Below are 21,231 nucleotides of genomic sequence, written 5' to 3'. Positions count from 1 at the left end.
GCTTTTTATTGTAAAAAATAGTTTTTGCGTCTCCACATTTTGAGAGCTATAATTTTTCCATATTTTGGTCCACAGAGTCATGCGAGGTCTTGTTTTTTGCGGGACGAGTTGACGTTTTTATTGGTAACATTTTCAGGCACGTGACATTTTTTTGATCGCTTTTTATTTTTGTGAGGCAGAATGACCAAAAACCAGCTATTCCTGAATTTCTTTTGGGGGGGGGGGCGTTTATACCATTCCACGTTTGGTAAAATTGATAAAGCAGTTTTATTGTTCGGGTCAGTACGATTACAGCGATACCTCATTTATATCATTTTTTTATGTTTTGGCGCTTTTATACGATAAAAACTGTTTTACAGAAAAAATAATTATTTTTGCATCGCTTTATTCTGAGGACTATAACTTTTAAATTTTTTCGCTGATGATGCTATATGGTGGCTCCTTTTTTGCGGAACAAGATGATGTTTTCAGCGGTACCATGGTTATTTATAGCCGTCTTTTTGATCGCTTGTTATTCCACTTTTTGTTCGGCGGTATGATAATAAAGCGTTGTTTTTTGCCTCGTTTGTTTTTTTTTACCCCGTTCACTGAAGGGGTTAACTAGCGGGACAGTTTTGTAGGTGGGGTCGTTACGGACGCGGCGATGCTAAATACTTTTATTGTTGTGTACTTTTATTGTTTTTTTTTATTATTTAGATCAAGAAATGTATTTATGGGAACAATATTTGTTTTTCTTTATCTAGGAATTTATTTATTCATTTTTACACATGTGAATATGTTTTTTTTACTTCACAACATTGCCCGGGGGGGGGGAGCATCATGTTATAGGGTCAGATTGGTGATCTGACACTTTGCACAGCACTGTGTCAGCGATCTGACATGCAGGGCTGCAGGCTTACCAGCGCTTGCTCTGAGCAGGCGCTGGTGAGCCACCTCCCTGCAAGACCCGGATGCAGCCCCGCGGCAATTTGGATCCGGGGTCTGCAGGGAGAATAAGGTAGGAGACCTTCGGAGCAGCGCGATCACATCGCGTTGCTCCGAGGGTCTCAGGGAAGCACGCAGGGAGCCCCCTCCCTGTGTGATGCTTCCCTATACCGCTGGAACACTGCGACCATGTTTGATCGCAGTGTGCCAGGGGTTAATGTGTCAGGGGCGGTCCGTGACCGCTCCTGGCACATAGTGCCGGTTGTCAGCTGCGATAGTCAGCTGACACCCGGCTGCGATCGGCCGCTCTTCCCCCGTGAGCGCGGCCGATTGCATATGACGTACTATCCCAGTGTCCCGTCACTGAAAATTAAGTCCCAGGTCACCTTGACGGGATAGTACGTCATATGGGATTAAGGGGTTAATGGGCTAAGATTCCTCAGGAACGCTATCAGAAGTTGGTGTCTGGCTAGCCATCACATTAGCAACAGGCCCTAATGGTAGAATGTGTTCTACTAAGTTCCAAATTTTGTGTTGAAGTTGGGAAAACCACTTTCATTGTGTTGAGCTATTTAAATAGTTCTCAATATGCCTATGCTTTTTTTTTTAACACAGACCTAAATTTAATTTAAATGAAATACATATAATTTAAAAATGATTGTGTGAATGTGTGTTACCTTAGACGTGGGTCCTGGTTCTCATAATTATAAACCTGACCTTATTATCCCTTTAACAGCTGTAAGCAGTGCACTGTTCTAATTTTGCTGGAAGTGAATATATCCAGCTTTTGTTTTCAACATGACAATTCTGGATTTGTGAATAGTGTCTTATTTCCATTGAAATTCCTGGACGCGGCTCTCACGGTGGCATTTTTCCAATCATGTGCAAAGTTCACATGAAAACTGCAGAGACATAAATAATACATCAGGTTTATGATAAACAGTCTGATGAAAATGTTTGCATGAAAATACTTTACAGGTACGAGGAACATCAAAAAAACAATCTAGCATCTCACTTTCACTTAGTGTAAAATGTAAATGTAACAGTTCGATGCTGATTTTACAGTTTTTTGAACATTAATGTTAATGCCTCTTCTATTTTACATAGATCTCGTTACTTTTCTTTATTGTTTCTGTGGAAAGATCATTACATAAAGATTTTATACTAAAAGTAATTTTATATCATAAAAGTAAATAATTCAGACTTAGGCTATGGACATGTTTGACATAGAAAAAATACTTTTACATATGTTCGTTATTACCGTCAAGAAAGTTACAATCCTACAATGCCTGAGTTTGTGTCTGAAATGAATACTTTTCTTCAAATGCAGAAATATCTACTATATAATTGTTCAAGGGTCACTTACGTCTTTCTGTCTGTCCTTCTGTCTGTCTGTCACGTAAATCCCGTCGCTGATTGGTCGCGGCAAAACAGCCACGACCAATCAGCGACGGGCACAATCCGGCGGCAAAATGGCCGCTCCTTCCTCCCCGCAGTCAGTGCCCGGCGCCCGCTCCATACTCCCCTCCAGTCAGCGTTCACACAGGGTTAATGGCAGCGTTAACGGACCTCGTTATGCCGCGGTGTAACGCACTCCGTTAACGATGCTATTAACCCTGTGTGACCAAGTTTTTACTATTGATGCTGCAAAAAAGATAAAAGATCTAATGTTAAAAATAATAAAAAAAATAAAAAATAGTTATATACTCACCCTCCGTCGGCCCCCCGGATCTAGAACAGGCCTTTCCCGCTCCTCGCGACTCCCCGGTAACCGCTTCATGCATTGAGATCTCGCGAGATGATGACGTAGCGGTCTTGCGAGACTGCTACGTCATCATCTCGCAAGACCGCAATGCACTCTTGGGACCGGAGCGCGCGAGGAGCATCGGTAAACACTTCGCCTGGATCCGGGGGCCAACGGAAGGAGTATATAACTATTTTTTATTTTAATTCTTTTTTTTAACAGGGATATGATGCCCACATTGCTATATACTACGTGGGCTGTGCAATATACTACGTGGGCTGTGCAATATACTACATGGGCTGTGCAATATTCTACGTGGGCTGTGCAATATACTACGTGGCTGTGCAATATACTATGGCTGTGCTATATACTACGTGGGCTGTGCTATATACTACGTGGGCTGTGCAATATACTACGTGGCTGTGCAGTATACTACGTGGATGTGCAATATACTACGTGGCTGTGCAATATACTACGTGGCTGTGCAATACACTACGTGGCTGTGCTATATACTACGTGGGCTGTGCTATATACTACGTGGCTGTGTTATACACTACATGGGCTGTTATATACTATGTGGGCTGTTATATACTACGTGGGCCGTGCTATATACTACATGGGCTGTGCTATATACTACGTGGGCTGTGCTATATACTACATGGCTATGTTATACACTACATGGGCTGTTATATACTACGTGGGCTGTTATATACTGTGTGGGCTGTGCTATATACTACGTGGGCTGTGCTATATACTACGTGGGCTGTGCAATATACTACATGGGCTGTTTTATATACTACGTGGATGTGCAATATACTACATGGCTGTGCAATATACTACGTGGCTGCAATATACTACGTGGCTGTGCTATATACTACGTGGGCTGTGCTATATACTACGTGGCTGTGTTATACACTACATGGACTGTTTTATACTATGTAGGCTGTGCTATATACTGCATAGGCTGTGCAATATACTACGTGGGCTGTGTTATACACTACGTGGCTGTGTTATATGCTATATGGGCTGTTATACGCTCCGTGGGCTGTGCTATATACTCCATGGGCTGTGTTATTTACTACATGGCTGTGCTATATACTCCGTTGGCTGTGTTATATACTACGTGGCTGTGCTATATACTCTGTGGGCTGTGCTATATACTCCGTGGGCTGTGTAATATACTACGTGGCTGTGCTATATACTACGTGGCTGTGTTATGTACTATGTGGCTGTGCTGTTTACTACGTGGGCTGTTATATACTACGTGGCTGTGCTATATACTACGTGGCCGGCCGTGAACAATCAGCTACAGGCGCAGTCCGGCCGCGAATTGGCACGGGATTTGAACCACGCTTCGCTAATTGGTCACGGTTGGCCGAATCCTGTGTATTCAATGTATTATTCTAAAATCTTCATAAATAAACTACATACATATTCTAGAATACCCAAAGCATTCGAATCGGGCTACCATCTAGTGTCCTTATAAATGTAGACCCCCCTAACATGTTTGAAACCCTATGGGCCCCTTAGCTCGATACACCCGGTCATACGGCTATATCTCTGACCTGGACCAGATTTGTAACTGCTGATTTATGTAGCTTAGTCGTCCTGATGACTTTCTGCTGCTGATTCTTCCTCAGAGTTCTGTGTCGTGCTATATATGAACAAACCTGTACATTCTGTACTATGCACCTTTCTAATTATCGTATGACTCTGGTTTATACATAGAGGTCTCTCAGCCTCCTACATTTGCAGAATAACATTGACTTGTTTTCCTCATACATACCCAGGCTTGGACTGGCCCATAGGGTAACAGGGAAATCTCCCGGTGGGCCCCTGTTATGGGCAGTACTTTGCATAATTCACTTGATTCACTATCGAAAAAAGCAGCATCTCATCATTCATTAACCAAACTACCCAGTTTATTACATAGAGGTATAAGTAAATTTATGAATGAGGGTAGTGTAATATTTGTTTGTATGCAGGTGAAAAGTGGGAACCACAAAGTCATTATTATCATACCGCTGCAGCCGCCTCCTTGTTCCCTCCCGGCCTCTGCTTCTCGTGCGCGCGCACGTACCAGGTTCAGTGCTGCGCGTGTGCACTTCTGATCTTCTGTCGGCGCTCCTCTTCGTCTCCTCTATGGTCCTGGGGGACTAGTATAGGAAGTCGGTCCTCCTTATTGTCCTCTCTATGGTTCTGGAGGTCTGTTACCTGGAAGTGCTACCCTGCCTTTAGGTATTTAAACTGCTTCCTGCCGTCTCTCTGTGCCTGGTTATCATTTGTTCCTTCAGGTGTTCCTGGCCACTCTTAGTGTCTGTGAAGTTCGTTTTCCCTCTGACTTTGGGTTTATCCTGTCTTTCCTGTATCCTGCTAGCCTCTGCGTTCCCTCAGTTCCTCCGCCAGTCCCTGCACTGCTGCAGTTTACCCACCAGTCCTGTGTCTCTGCAGTACTCACCTATCCTGTGGTCCTACTATCTCCGCCTCTTCTTGGTCTTCTCCCGTCCTGGTCCTCCAGCTTCCATGGTGATAGTCCCTCACGGGCCTGCCCCTAACTCTCCCTGTATAGGGGGCGGTCTATCTGGTCAGCTCGTCCGTGAGGGGTTAGTCGTCACGGTCTAGAGGGTCCACTTTCCGTTTTCCCTCTTTGAATCGTCACACTCACAATATGACTGCACTCGGATGACATCTGAGTGCAGCCTGATTCTTACAGCATAACAATTATTACTGGTGGACCCTTGGCACCCTAGTCCAACACGGTACATACCTGACATTTTCCTCCTATCTTGTTTCACATTACAGGATAGATGGACCCTAGGGTCCCGATTCATTAAGACTAGGAATTTTCTCGCAAGTCTTGATGAGGTGACATGCAGGAGTCAGATGCTCATGATTCATGTAGAGTCGCGCAACTATTAACGAATCAGTAGCGTTTCACAAGTAGCGTTTGGCAGTCTACAACTGGAGTAAGATTTGTGGCGTTGACATGCTGTGGCTTCACGCCTCGCCGCGCCACCATCCCACCACAGATCTACCCATTTTGTCAAAGCTTGGAGAAACTGCTCTGAAAATGACAAAATTCACAACATGTTTGTACAACTCCCCAGTGGCAGAAAAATGTTGACTTTTCAAAGAATTATGCCGGCAGTTCTTTGATGAATTGAGGCCTTATTGTACCATAGATTATTGAAATCCCTGTGATCTATGGTATAATGTGAACTATTAGCTTTGTTTTTGGAGGATTGGATGTGATATGGGACAATGGGGATCTTTGGGGTTTCTTTTATTGTTATGTTTGTTATAAGTTTTGGAAAATACAATAAAAAAAACAATCACACTAAGTCTACAATCATTTTCAGTCCCCTAATATGAAATTTGCAGTTATATAGGTATAAAATCCAAAAATGTTAATCCAGATTGCACGAATCATACTGAGTGGCATTAGAGGGTAACGTCACCCAAATATTATTAGATATGGGTGGAAACAAGTTGATATTTAGAACAAGGCAAGAATCTCCGCCCCTCTCTACTTTGGTGAGGGGAAGTGTTAACCACTCTGGGCAGCATTTCCTTGGCTTATGTTTAGACTCCTTGACAAATGCTCAGGAAAGAGTTCACTGGGCTGTAGGAGCTTTTTGTCTTGTGGATTATTTACAGTGAATTTCTGCAAAGTTCTTCAAATGAAAATGTGAATGTAACCTTGTGCAAACAGTTCCCTATATCCTGGTGATTTGGGGATTAGTTATCTGTTAGGGGTTTTTCATTTGCATTGGAACCATAGATACACTGATATTCCTGATATGTGCAATTTTGCATGTTTCATAAATAAAATATACCTCTCAGCAAATCATAGCAATTTATTAAGTGAAATTAAATCTGTCAGTAAGATGAACCAAACAAACTGCATACATGAGCATGCAGGTCTTTAAAAGCTAAATACATTGACACCTTTATATCTTCTATTTGTTGTTCATTCCCCGAAAAAATAGCGTTTTAATTCAAATGCAAATAAAGCATTAAGTGCTCTGGGCAGAACAGAGATCTTGCCAAGCCTCTGCCTCCCAAGGTTGTTTTCCTGGCACCAACCTCTTTAGGGTACGTTCACACAGGACTTTTTTGCTGCTTTTTTTGCTGCTTTTTTTATGCTAATTTTCAGCTGCTTATAGGTGCGTTTTTGGTGCGTTTTTTGGTGCGTTTTTGGTGCGTTTTTTTTGTGGTATATGGTGAATCAAACATGTTTGATGACTACACCAAAGACACTCAGTTAGTACTCAAGCACGCTCACATAACACGTTATCAGAGCACGTTCACATCACTAGTATTTACCTACTACCTGGTCATTTAATTTGTTAAAAAAAGGACATATGTTAAGTTTTTTATTTACCAATCTCCCAGTGGAGCTTAGCATCGCCTTCATCCCAGCGGGGGAACAATTTACGGCAGATTACATGCCATGCATCTGCCTTTTTTTGACGATCACTGTAGTTTGGGCAAGCTAAATCCCAAATTACAGGCATTGTTTCCACCTTGCAAAAATAAATGAAAAAGTAATTACCAAATGCAAGATGAAATGAAGCCAACATTCATGACAAGGAAGATACAAACATACACATGCAGAACACATGAACATGTACATAACAGCACATGAGCATCGCAAAGTGTACCATTGCAAACAATCGGATAGATAGATATATCACAAATTAAAAAAAATATTACCTCCATGATTAGTTGGGAAACATTAATGCCCATCCTCCTATACCAAGACATGGCTAACACCTCACTACCAGAAACTCCCTCACAATAGATCACAATCAGGACACCTCACAATGGCTCTTCACACCTCACTACCAGAAACTCCCTCACAATAGATCACAATCAGGACACCTCACAATGGCTCTTCACACCTGACAATGGCTCACAATGGCTCTTCACACCTCACTAACCACACCCCTAAGCTCTTGGCTGTGAGATCCCTTCCTGCTGGCCATGATTTTCTGCACAAAAAAAGCAGCAAATAATGCTACATGCGTTTTTTGCAGCGTTTTTGCAGCGTTTTTTTCATCACCCATTCAAGTCAATGGGTGAATAAACGCTGCAAAAACGCTGAAAGAAGTGACATGCCCTATGTCCAAAAAAAGCAGCAAAGCAGAAAAAACTGATCAAACAAAAAACCAACGTGTGTGCATGAGATTTCTGAAATCTCATAGGCTTTACTGGTACTGTAAACAGCAGCTGAAAATTAGCATAAAAAAAAGCAGCAAAAAAAAGCAGCAAAAAAGTCCTGTGTGAACGTACCCTTACCTTGATTAATATCTCACTGTCTGATTTCATAGCTCACTGTCTGATTTCCTTGCCTGGCGTCTGATGTCACACCGACATTGAGCTATCAATCAGGCTAAAGAGTCTGTTTCTAAGTGGAGAAACAACCTCTGTACAGAGAGGCTCCAGAAGTGCTCCGTCTTGTCCAAAGCACTTAACGCCTCATCTGCATTTGGACTAAAATGATTATTTCTTGGGAATGCAGCAACAGATAGATATGAAAGTATTTATGGATTTACCTTTCAAAGACTTGAATGGTCATATATGAAGGAGGTTTGGGAGTTTGTTCTTACTGACAGATTCATTTTAATCTTAGTAACATGTTAAGTGTTTTAATATTGGTTTATAAAACCCATCATCAGATTAGTCCCATAGAAATAATCTACAGATTATATCACAAATCTATTACTGTGGTCATTTTTACTAAAAGTTACATTTTAAGATTGCGGTTAACTAGCAGGAAATGGTTCAGAGGTCCAATTTATTGTGCAGCTGTAAAAGTACAATACAAAACATATCCCACAATTGTTCCCTATTCATTCAGCAAAGTCATTACTTGGCCATGGGTGATCTGTGCAATGTGTGTATTGTGATCAGGCTTTCACATGACTTTTACATTTGGTTATTTTTTTAGGTTTGCCCATTTGTTGTTTATCTAGCATTGAATAGTCCACTAGACTAGAGGGCACAGCAGAGCACTGGTATATCTTACCCCTCCTTTGGTACTAATTCCCCAATGGCTCTCTACTTTCTTGCCATTCTCCTGCGCTCTGTTCTTGCCATATGGAGGAGAGGGAACTAGCAGACTTTGCCATGATCAGCTCTATTGTGACGTTTAATCAAGCAAGAGATCTGGCAATATGATGATAAGCATAAGCTAGTGACAAATATTACATATGTGACTTATGCTGTATAGCAGAGATGTCTTGGGAGCTGTAGTTCCCAAATGTCATATGTACTCTTCTACTGTGAAGCACTATTAACAGTTCACTTTTGAGACTTTTAGTTTGTACCTCCATTTACAGTGCCTACAAGTAGTATTCAATCCCTTGCAGATTTAGCAGGTTTAATAAGATGCAAATAAGTTAGAGCCTTCAAACTTCAAACAAGAGCAGGATTTATTAACAGATGCATAAATCTTACAAACCAAAAAGTTTTGTTGCTCAGTTAAATTTTTATAAATTTTAAACATAAAAGTGTGGGTCAATTATTATTCCACCCCTAGGTTTAATATTTTGTGGAATAACCTTTGTTAGCAATTCCAGCTAATAATCGTCTTTTATAAGACCTGATCAGGCCGGCACAGGTCTCTGGAGTTATCTTGGCCCACTCCTCCATGCAGATCTTCTCCAAGTTATCTAGGTTCTTTGGGTGTCTCATGTGGACTTTAATCTTGAGTTCCTTCCACAAGTTTTCAATTGGGTTAAGGTCAGGAGACTGACTAGGCCACTGCAACACCTTGATTTTTTGCCTCTTGAACCAGGCCTTGGTGTTCTTGGCTGTGTGCTTTGGGTCGTTGTCTTGTTGGAAGATGAAATGACGACCCATCTTAAGATCCTTGATGGAGGAGCGGAGGTGCTTGGTCAAAATCTCCAGGTAGGCCATGCTATCCATCTTCCCATGGATGCGGACCAGATGGCCAGGCCCCTTGGCTGAGAAACAGCCCCACAGCATGATGCTGCCACCACCATGCTTGACTGTACGGATGGTATTCTTGGGGTCGTATGCAGTGCCATCCAGTCTCCAAACGTCACGTGTGTGGTTGGCACCAAAGATCTCGATCTTGGTCTCATCAGACCAGAGAACCTTGAACCAGTCAGTCTCAGAGTGCTCCAAGTGATCATGAGCAAACTGTAGACGAGCCTTGACATGACGCTTTGAAAGTAAAGGTACCTTACGGGCTCGTCTGGAACGGAGACCATTGCGGTGGAGTACGTTACTTATGGTATTGACTGAAACCAATGTCCCCACTGCCATGAGATCTTCCCGGAGCTCCTTCCTTGTTGTCCTTGGGTTAGCCTTGACTCTTCGGACAAGCCTGGCCTCGGCACGGGAGAAACTTTCAAAGGCTGTCCAGGCCGTGGAAGGCTAACAGTAGTTCCATAAGCCTTCCACTTCCGGATGATGCTCCCAACAGTGGAGACAGGTAGGCCCAACTCCTTGGAAAGGGTTTTGTACCCCTTGCCAGCCTTGTGACCCTCCACAATCTTGTCTCTGATGGCCTTGGAATGCTCCTTTGTCTTTCCCATGTTGACCATGTTTGAGTGCTGTTCACAAGTTTGGGGAGGGTCTTAAATAGTCAGAAAAGGCTGGAAAAAGAGATAATTAATCCAAATGTGTGAAGCTCATTGTTCTTTGTGCCTGAACTACTTCTTAATACTTTAGGGGAACCAAACAGAATTCTGGTGGGTTGAGGGGTTGAATAATAAATGACCCTCTGAAAATACTTTTCCCAATTTAAAAAAAAAAATAAACAAAGAAATAACATTCTTTTTTGCTGCAGTGCATTTCACACTTCCAGGCTGATCTACAGTCCAAATGTCACAATGCCAAGTTAATTCCAAATGTGTAAACCTGCTAAATCTGCAGGGGGTTGAATACTACTTGTAGGCACTGTATATATGATTATTATGTGTTTTTTACACTTTGATCTGCTAATACGTAATAAATTAATCTAGAAAAGTGTATTTGAACGTTTAAGAGCAGCCATGGCCATGCATGATAAATATCACTAATGTGCTAATTTCTGTTTCATTCTTATCAAAGAGGAAATAGATGAGATTTTCAGTCCCAGGAAATCGTCTGAAACCACACTGATGACAATATACAATTCTGAGATAAATCTGTGCACTATCAGCGTGAATGGAGCCTTTTGAACTCGCATCACATGAGATCAATCTATCATTTCATGGGAAATGCGTGACTGTGCCACAAGCCTGGGAAATAAAGCTGCCGAGTGCTAAGCTCGGGCACCTTGCTGGGCACAAGACGGTTTCTCTGTAAGGAACAGGAACTCTCATGCCTATATGGTGTGATGACAAACCTCATCTTTGTACCCGACCACTTATGTTAAATCATAATTTCCACTATTAGTCATTTTGAAAATTAGTTTGTGCTTAAAGCTTTGCGTTACTTTGCATATACTTTGCTTTTAATGTTATATACGTGTTGATTTTTTGTTCTGGAGCAATGGATTACCATAAGTCACATTTACACTAATAACTGATTGCTGGCTGCTTGCTGTATGTCACGGTCATTCCCTTCAGTAGCATTTGTCACCATCCCAAGAACAGTCATATTGCATATAGTAAATGTCAGCTACAATGACCTTGGTGTCTCCTGCAGAGTCGGTTCACTTGAAGCTTACATAATCTCCGACAGCGCCTTTTACTATCATGGGTTTGTAATAGTATTGAGCTTCCCATATGGGCCAAAGTGACCTTTTGGGCCCCCTACGCTTTAACACCTGGGTGTCTGCACCGTGGCTCAGTGTTGCTTTGCAGCGCTGAGGTCCTGGGTTCAAATCCTATCACATCTGCATGGAGTTTTTATGTTCTCCCCGTGTTTGTGTGGGTTTCCTCCATGTTCTCCGTTTTCCTCCCACATTCCAAATAGATACTGATAGGGAATCTAGATTGTGAGCCCCAATGGGGACAGTGATGATGATGATGTCTGTAAAGAGCTGCGGAATATGATGGCATTAGGCGCTATGCAAAATAAATAAAATAACCCTCTGCACACACTGTAGTCATGTTTATGTTTTATTATGAGATTGCCGTGAAGTGGCGGGGTAGCTCAAAGAATTGATCAATTATTTGCTAAATATCTCATATTTGAAATACAGTCAGAATTTATTATGTGCATGTGCACTTTAGATATTGCGTTTTGACCTTCAGCAGTGCTGGCTTCTCTTCTCTTTTTGCTACTGTAGTCATGTACATCATTTGGGCTCTGTCTTAAAGAGAAACTGTCATCAAGCTTTTACTATGTAATCTGAGAGCAGCATGATACAGGGGCTGTGAGCCTGATTCTAATGATCTGTCACTTGCTAGGCTGTGTGGTGCCAATTTAATAAATTCAGTGTTTTATCACTTGGTGTCAGGTTCCTTGTAATATAGGCGAAAACAAAAAACTTGTGAACATTCCAAGAGACATAAAAGTGGTTTGCTCCCATGATTGTTGTGTCTGTGCAGCTCTTAGCTGCTAAAATCATTGCTCTTAGGAGAGAAAAGCTCTGTACGTATAGATCCATAGGCGCACTGTTTAGTGATACATCATGACTGATTACCTAGACCAGTAATGATGTTGTATATATAGAAGAACTATATTGGTCAACAATAAACACATTTTTTCAATTATTATTGATTCTGGGTAATATTCGTCACGACCGCTCAGACATGATCAAATTGTATTGACCATTGTTATGTGTCACGGGGCCTTTTTTATCGTGTCAGATACAAACATGGTCCAGCAGAAGGCATTTGCTTCTTCTAGTATATGACATTCCGGTGCTTACCTGACCTATAGCTGTCTGTAGACTAGACTGGGATTTTGGATTTTGCATTCTGGAATTAAGTTTCAATGAACTATGCTGTCTATAACTGAAATGAAAAAAAAGCACATTTATCAGAATTAATAGATTTCTAGGATTTTAATTCTGACATTATAAGAAACAAATAAGTGAAACCATCTAGAGAAATAATAACATGAGCTTGGATAATGATGATCTGCAGCAGTTTCTAAAGTGTAAGATATATGTTTCCATCTCCCATAAAAGAATAAAGCGTTATGAAATGATTTATTAATAAATCTAATGCATTTTTCCTTTCTAATTTGCAGATTGCACACAGCTTCTACAGAGGAGACAACATCATCTTTCAAATGAGGTACAGATCCATTCCTGCTGTTACCTGTTATTACATTTGGAATCTCTGCCCTCGAGGTTCTGCTCGCTCTCCAAAGAATTCTAATACAAGCTTCCATTATTTCTTCTTTTTTTGTCTTATGATGTACAATGGTAATTCATGGAGTTGGTGTTATAGTGATGCTCTAGTTTGGAACCACTTTAGCTATGGCTGGTTTCACACTTGTGTTTTGATCTGCAGCGTTTTTAAAAAAAACGCATGTGGTGAAAAAACGCATGTAAACGCGGCAAAACGGCGCGTTTTTTAGACGCATGCGTTTTTGCATGCAGAAAAAAAACGCGGCGTTTTGCCGCGTTTATATGCGTTTTTTCCTGCGTTTGCATTTTTTAAACGCATGCTGAGAAGTGTGTGACAGCTGCCAATCATCAAAATCAACTAGAAAACCCACTATAAACAGAAATAGCTAGGGTTAGGGTTAGGATCCCTAGTAACCCTAGGGATCCTAACCCTAACCCTAACCCTAGGGATCCTAACCCTAACCCTAGGGATCCTAACCCTAACCCTAACCCTAGGGATCCTAACCCTAACCCTAAGGGTTAGGGTTAGGATCCCTAGGGTTAGGGTTAGGATCCCTAGGGTTACTAGGGATCCTAACCTTAGGGTTAGGATCCCTAGTAACCCTAGGGTTAGGGTTAGGGTTTTCTTGTTTTTTCTTGTGTTTAGGGTTAGGGTTAGGGTTTTCTTGTTTTTTCTTAGGGTTAGGGTTAGGGTTTTCTTGTTTTTTCTTGTTTTTTCTTGTGTTTTCTTGTGTTTTTCTATAAAAACGCATGCGTTTACATAGACAGCAATACATTTTTTTGCCGCGAATAAAAAAACGCCGCTAGAAATTACTACAGGTTGCATTTCTGCAACTAAACGCACGCGTCAAAAAACGCATGCGTTGCCGAAAACGCGTCAAAACGCATGCTAAAAAACACATGCGTTTTTAATGTTAAGTATAGAAAAAAAACGCATGCGTTTTTTAGCGCTAAAACGCTGCAGATCAAAACGCAAGTGTGAAACCAGCCTATGAAATAAGTCTATTTTCAGCGATATCCTAACATATTGCTATATTCATAGTGACAGATTATACTCACTATTTTATTATACAGTCAAGAAACAGATACATTTAATTAAAACTAAAAAAAGGCAGCACTCTGATTCCTCCAATGGGGAAAAAAAAGTGGTTTAATCACTTGTTAGGCACAACATTTAAAGGGGCTGTCCATAGCAAACATTCAGTTTTCATTTGAGCTTAGACTTGTAGACATACATAATAACAAACATACCAATACTCACCCTCCTGAGGTCCAATGTCGCTGCTCTGGTATTTGTTGGCAGCCTGCAAGGATTGTCTGGGGCTTTTATATTGAAGTCTTTTCCTTAAGATAGGTCATCAATATCTGATGGGTGGGGGTGCGACACCCGGCACACCGGCCAGTCAGCTATTCCTGATGCCGGCTGTGATGTGTTATGGGGCTGCATGGCTCAATCATCTGTATAGTGGCCATAGTTGGGTACTGCACATGCGTCCCCTATTCGAATCACTAGAGGCGGATGTGCAGTACCTGCCTCTGCCATTGTGCAGTTGAACGAGCTGTGTAGTTACACTTCGCAACTGAGCACATCTGCCTGACACCTGGAACAGCTGATCAACAGGGGTGTCAGGTGTCACCTATGACACCTAAGGATAGGCCATCAATATAAAAATCCCGGACAACCCCTTTAAGGACAAGGATATGTGTGAAACATGTTGGTTAATGCAATGATTTCTTTCTGCGACACTCACTATATGGATTATGTTTTCTAATGTTTTTATCCATATCGGCTGGACTTTTTGCATTTTTATGTGCCAAATTCATTGATCTTCATGAATTTGGCGCATCTTCCTCCATTAGGCACTGGATCATGACTGGCATGTAAAATAACAGTCTTGATAAATTTCCCACTGTGTTTTATCTGAAGCTCCGCTTTATTCACTGAAAAAAAAAAATTGCCTGCCGCTGTTCTTTGCCGCTCGTGGTTAGGGAGGCTTGAATCGGGGTTCACTTTCAGCTTTGTCTACAGATGCGTGGCCACTGCGCTCTACAGGGAGGGAACACAGAATGCAACATATAAGATTTAGGTGGGAAACCCATGAATTCATATGAAACCAAGTTCTACATCATTTGGCCAGCTAATGTAAGCAATATCAATAATAGCACTTAAACATTTCCACAGTAGACGTAATTAGCCCGCACTTTGATGTAATATATCTGAAGACATGATTATATCCAAGTAGCAATTAAGCACATTTTACTTTTAATGTTTCTTTTGCAATAATTGGCATATACGTAATATGATACATGATATGACAAGTTGTAATATGTTATTTAATGAGCTCATCATTTTCACATTAATCCTAATCATTTTGAAGGGTCAACTAAAACTGAATGACACCCAAATTAGGCACTGGCTTTTTAGCACATTATTTTGCTATATGGAGTGATGAAGCAGTACATTGTGCAGTTATTATAACACTAGAGTCTTCTAATTGACATACAGTACTATGATTAGCTTTACCTAATTACAGGATTTTGAGCATCTTTCATGAGCAATGCCTCCATTGGCTAATGGCTAAAACATAGGGTAATTTAATATTTTAGAGCAATACATTTGAAGACCTTGTAACTAGAGATGAGCGGATCAAGTAAAATTTGAATTGGCCGATTCTCGTAGATTTTCTCTTGAAATTTGATTCACAGAGAAGTTATTCTCCATCTGGGGGAAGAAGGCACACGCAGCCGAAACATGCGTAGGGGCCGTGGCACCATCAGACCAGAGGTAGCTATTACCAATTTATACTCACCGTTACCATGCCACCTGCTTCTTAGTCCTTGTGTGGCTTTTACATACCGATTTTGTCCTTCATGACATTGCTTATCAATTGGCCACAGGGTCTATTTATTTGTGGTGGTAGGTCTATATCTTCTGGACATAATCTTCCTCTGGTCTGTGGTGCCTTTTTCAATTGGTACTGTTCACCATTTGTTGATACTATCTATGATTTTAATTGTTATTATTCAATAAAATTAATCTTTTTTTATTCTAGTTCTGATGTGCACAATTTTTCAGTAGGGTATTATACTCACCTCTCCAGCCCCTCGTCTCCTCATCTTCATCCTGTGAAAGCCACCGGCTACTGCTCGTGTTGAATTTCCATGATCTTGCATGTACATACACAGAGTCCGCCCAGGCTTATTCAAATCCGAAAGCCCCGACCCAGTGTGATAAGCCGTGGAAATTCAATTTGAACTAAAAATGTGACCAGGACAAGATGGGTGATGGTAAGGAGTGGAAGGACCTTAGAGGTCAGTGGTTCGGTAACTGTAAGAATTTTGCGTTTCGCGCAATAAGCGCTTCCACGGGTCCAGATGAAGCGCTTATTGCGCGAAACGGCCATCGTCCTGTTTCATTTGCCTGCATAATCTGCACTTGTTTACCCGCAATACCTTGTCCATGATTTTTATTATGCAATAAAGGACTAAGGTTGTTTTTTCACCATTATTTGGAGTGCTGCTGCTGTTTTTCTTGCTTCTTTGGACTTTTCATGCACTTTTTTCACAGCAAGCACCTCCAGCAAGGTGAAGGTTTCTGAAAGGTGTCCGTAATTCAGAGTTTATTCATCCTTTAACAGTGAGTACTAAGAGTGGTTTTCTCAGTGCCATTCATATTTTTTCTTATTGACTTGTATACATTTTAATGACATCACTTCAACAGACACATCATAAATCGGTTAGTAGAATCAACCCTCCTAAGCCCTCTATATGGACATGCGAGTCACAGGAAGCGGAATACATTGATATCTTGGTATCTGCGATCTGATGTCTTATTGCAGAAATGACCATGTTTTTCTGACTATATAAATAAGCTGTTAAGATCTATGGGCCGGGGATAGATCTCCTTAAGATTCTGCCTCCGGAGCTTATTTTACATGAAAGGAGACATTATCAATGTGAGATGTAAGTCAAGAGAGCAGACTGTCAGTCATGACATGTCTCACACTGGTAATGCATAATTTCATTTCAAATAATCTCTGAAGACAGTTTCTAAGGGAGATCGGTGACCGGCCCATAGATCTTAATAGATCATTTACATATTAAGAAAAACGTGAATATCTCTGGAATAAGGCATTGGATCACAGATACAGTGAAATAAATAATTATTTGATCCCTTGCTAATTTTGTAAGTTTGCCCACTGACAAAGACAAACAAGAATTAATACTTGGTGGCAAAACCCTTGTTGGCAAGCACAGCTGTCAGACGATTTTTGTAGTTGAACATGAGGTTTGCGCACATGTCAGGAGGAATTTTGGTCCACTTCTCTTTGCAGATCATCTCTAAATCATTAAGATTTTGAGGCAGTCCCTTGGCAACTCGGAACTTCAACTCCCTCCATAAGTTATCAAGGTATCATTTTATTCCACTTTCTATAACCCGCTTGTCCATATAGACGGCTTAGGAGGGTTGATCCTACTGACAGATTCCCTTTAAAAAAACTCATTACTTATATGTTTAATAGATACCTTTGACAGATGCCATACAGTGGCATCCATCACACACAGACTACACATAGTGGCATTTAGTGGCTTCCCACCAAGCGTTCCCACTTTGTTATGAGCAGACCGTGTAGATAAAGTCACAAATAGTCTTTCGATTCCAATCTGTGAAAGCGTTTGGTGTCAGTTATTGTTTGTCACATTGATGGAGCATGCTAGGAGTAGTGATTGTAGTCAGCAATCTGTCAGCTCTTCCTTTGTTTCTTAAAGATTCATGTGTTTTATCATGATGGAAAAAAGTTACTTGGGCACTTTATTGGCCGGGCTCTTTACAATAACATTTATATGATGCTTACATTGCACAGGAATTTGCATGTAGCGAGCCAAATGTTGATTGAGAATGACCTTGAATATCTCTTAGACATATTACCATTTCAAACAGTTTTCTCTAAGCAAACAGAATGTAAATGTTCAACATATGATCTGCAGGCAGATTGTCATATCATTTCATGTGAAATGCTCATGGCCAGCTACCAGGTGGTTTTAGGTTGTCACAGCAGACCTCAGGCATGAAATGATGAGGATGTAACGTGGAGGTCAATGTTAAGGTTTTTTTTATGCAAACTGTCTAGCATTGTATGTGTTATACTGGGCATTTGGGTGTTACTGGATGGAATTTGTTATAGATATTCCACAATAGCATAAATTGTGTTTCTCACACCAAAAAATTATTGTACAGGATGTTTTACAATTTTCTCCTAAAAATACTTGTCCAACATATCTCCCTTTAAATATCCCCATGTTGTACAATGTGCCGATAGTATAAAAGGGTAAACAAGTTTTAATGGCTCATATACCATATACTAATAAGTCAAATGTCTACTGGGGGTTTACAAATCTGAGAAGGGTCCAGGACTCTGTTGTAAATCGTCCCAATACTCTGCTGTCAATTGACAGATCCCGTGGGCTTTAGTATCATACTAGGTCCTCAGCAGATGAAGACCCCTGTAGCTGTAAACCAGTAGATGCAAGGATGTGCCCAGGACACCTCCCAGATTGATGAACACCTAGTGCACACTTAAAAAATAACTACATTTTTGCCAATTTTTTAAACCCTTTAATTGCCTCAAGACCAGACTGGTCTGAGACCACCAACAATTGCTGAAAAGACTGCTGAGAAGTACACAGCTCCGGAGGCAGAAGAGCGCAATTTCTGCTTGAGCGAGCACCCAGAGCGGAGTACAGATTCAATAGAAAATCATAAGCTTCCATTGAAACCATACTCTGCTTTTCTGGACAAAAGTTTAGTTCCTTTTTAGCTTCTCAATAATTCATCAATACACAGCATTTGGGTCATAAAAATTCTATTTTCTCTTTGATTAACAACATGGGATGTTTCTCTGTCACTACTGCAGTGATGTTAGAAGTCTGAAGGGCTCTAAATTGCCAAGACTCCCTTCTTAATTACATTTCAAAGTGAGGAAACAGCAACTTGAAAACTGTTTGCTATCTTCTTATAGCCTTCTTCTGCTTTGTGGGCCTCCACCATTTTCATTTACAATGTGCTAGGCAGCTGCTTAGTAGAACCCATGGCTGCTGTTTTTTGGCACAAGGTTAGAGGAGGCTGAGTTTTTATGAAGCTGGAAATTTTCATCAGCTGGCCTTTCCCAACGATGACAGTGAACAAGTCATAACACTAACAGGATAATTATGGTCTGAAACCTTGGTCAAAGTTATCTGAGCACACAAATCTGCAAGGGTGCCCAAACCTTTGCATCGGCCCATTTTACTTTTTGTAGTTTTTAAAATGTAAAAATTACAATTTTTTTTCCCCTAAAATACAAAGGAAATGTGTCATCTTTAACTTTAGGCCTTTTAGAGATCATTTCATATTCAACTTGTTTAAAGGGACTCTGTCACCTGAATTTGGAGGGAACAATTTTCAGCAATCTTGCCTTGTGCAGGCGTGTACTATGGAGGTCAGAGAATGAACTTCAATACAATATTGCAGCCAGCATGCAGCCAGCGGGTAAGGAAAGGGTGAATCAAACAGCCGAAAACCCGGCCTCTATGGCTGAAAATTGTTCCCTCCAAATTCAGGTGACAGAGTCCCTTTAACTGCTCACAATAACAATAATTTCCAGGGGTGCCCAAACTTTTACATTCCACTGTACTGGTACGTCAAAGGTTGTGTCGACTCTTTAAAATGTGGGCCTTGATGCTGAGCCCTCATCTTTCCCCAGACTTGATGGCTGTTAGCCTGTTAGGCTACTTTCACACTTCCGTCAGTACGGGGCCATCCCCATGTGTCGGCCCAAGGTACCGACGGACGTTGTGAAATAAATGCACAACTGGGGCAGCGGATGCTGTTTTTCAACGCATCCGCTGCCCCATTGTAATGTCCGGGGAGGACGGGGCGGAGTTTCGGTCCGCCAAAACACGACGCATCCGTCGCACGACGGATGCGACATGTGGCCATACGTCGCAATGCGTCGCTAATGCAAGTCTATGAAGAAAAAACGCATCCTGCGGGCAACTTTGCAGGATGCGTTTTTTTCACCAAAACGACGCATTGCGACGTACGTCACACGACGCAAGTGTGAAAGTAGCCTTAAATCCAGCTATCAATCACAGGATTTAACACGCGCCAGCCAGAAGCGCATCACAAATCCCCCCATCGGGCACCCGTTATGTGATCGCAGGGTGCCAATGGGTTGCGTTGACAGCCGGGGGTCTGCAGAAGATCAATGTCTGTCATTGTGAATTTTCCATGAACTCTGGCTTGTGGGTATAATATTTTTAATAATAATTACCAGAATCAGATATCTTTTGCTTGAACATTATGGTATCAGAAAAAACTGTAATTTTTTGTAAAAAGGTGTTGCAAGATACAGGTTCTCAATAATGTTGCCATTTATACCTTCATCGACATGGTACTAGCGCTGTATATGCCTTAATATGCCTATTACTTAAATACTAGACCGGTTTATTTATTTATGTATTTATTATTTATCTCACTTACATTGCACCATTAATTCCACAGCTCTTTACAGACATCATCATCACTGTCCCCATTGGGGCTCACAATCTAGATTCCCTATCAGTATGTCTTTGGAGTGTGGGAGGAAACCAAAGAACATGGAGGAAACCCACACAAACACGGGGAGAGCATACAAACTCCTTATAGATGTTGTCTTTGGTGGAATTTGAACACAGGACCCCACTGTCGCAAGGCTCCAGTACTAAACACTGAGCCATTGTGCTGCCGGCTTACCTGCAATTACTTAGATTATGTTCCCACAGTGTATTTGGTGAGTTTTTGATGTTGCAGATTTTCTGCAGCATTCTTCACCTATTAGAATTAGGTTAATTTCTTGATAAGGTTAAGTGAGGATTACATGTGTTTCCAATCATTAAAAATTAATATGCATTTTTTACCTGTGGATTTTACTCATCTAATGCAATTCTATAATGAAAATCTGCACATAATACTCAGTTTACCCATAAGAGAAATTGGTATGTAGCAAATGTCAAAAACACACCATAGGTCAGATTAGTTGTAATAAAAAGCAGCGTGGACATGAGACTTCTATAAATCACGTCCACTTTGCTGGAACTGTAAGGCCTCGTTCACACTTTGCGGCCTGCTCTGCGGGTTAATCCCGCAGCGGAATTGATAAATCTGCAGGGCAAAACCGCTGCGGTTATCCCTGCAGATTTATCGCGGTTTGTTCCGCGGTTTCCGCTGCGGGTTTCCGCCTATACTATTGATGCTGCATATGCAGCAATATGCAGCATCAAT

General features: G+C 41.2%; 1 protein-coding gene and 1 long non-coding RNA gene across 7 annotated transcripts in view; one reads left to right on the top strand and one right to left on the bottom strand.

The window, feature by feature from the left end:
- The window catches only part of THRB (thyroid hormone receptor beta), a 505,570-nt gene that overhangs the window by 251,993 nt on the left and 232,346 nt on the right, over positions 1–21,231 (top strand). For 4 of the 5 annotated variants that reach the window (XM_077268912.1, XM_077268916.1, XM_077268913.1 and 1 more), the window contains one exon: positions 12,827–12,873. The gene's annotated coding sequence lies outside the window, so the exon portion shown is untranslated. Of the gene's footprint in view, positions 1–12,826; positions 12,874–16,497; positions 16,567–21,231 lie in introns of all 5 variants that reach the window. The other variant, XM_077268915.1, reaches the window with a different exon arrangement.
- On the bottom strand, positions 1,430–7,600 carry LOC143783489 (uncharacterized). 2 transcript variants are annotated; one of them, XR_013217204.1, is made up of 4 exons: positions 7,573–7,600; positions 7,385–7,508; positions 7,053–7,194; positions 1,430–1,826 (listed from the first exon to the last, which is right to left on the bottom strand). It is a non-coding gene; the product is annotated as an uncharacterized LOC143783489 (long non-coding RNA). The 2 variants fall into 2 exon arrangements; XR_013217203.1 differs by lacking the exon at positions 1,430–1,826 and having other exon boundaries at positions 6,886–7,194.

The sequence above is a fragment of the Ranitomeya variabilis genome, chromosome 6, assembly GCF_051348905.1.
Source record: "Ranitomeya variabilis isolate aRanVar5 chromosome 6, aRanVar5.hap1, whole genome shotgun sequence".
Lineage (NCBI taxonomy): Eukaryota > Metazoa > Chordata > Amphibia > Anura > Dendrobatidae > Ranitomeya > Ranitomeya variabilis.
The sequence above is the reverse complement of the archived record's forward strand: the minus strand, read 5'-3'. Positions and strand labels throughout refer to the sequence as shown.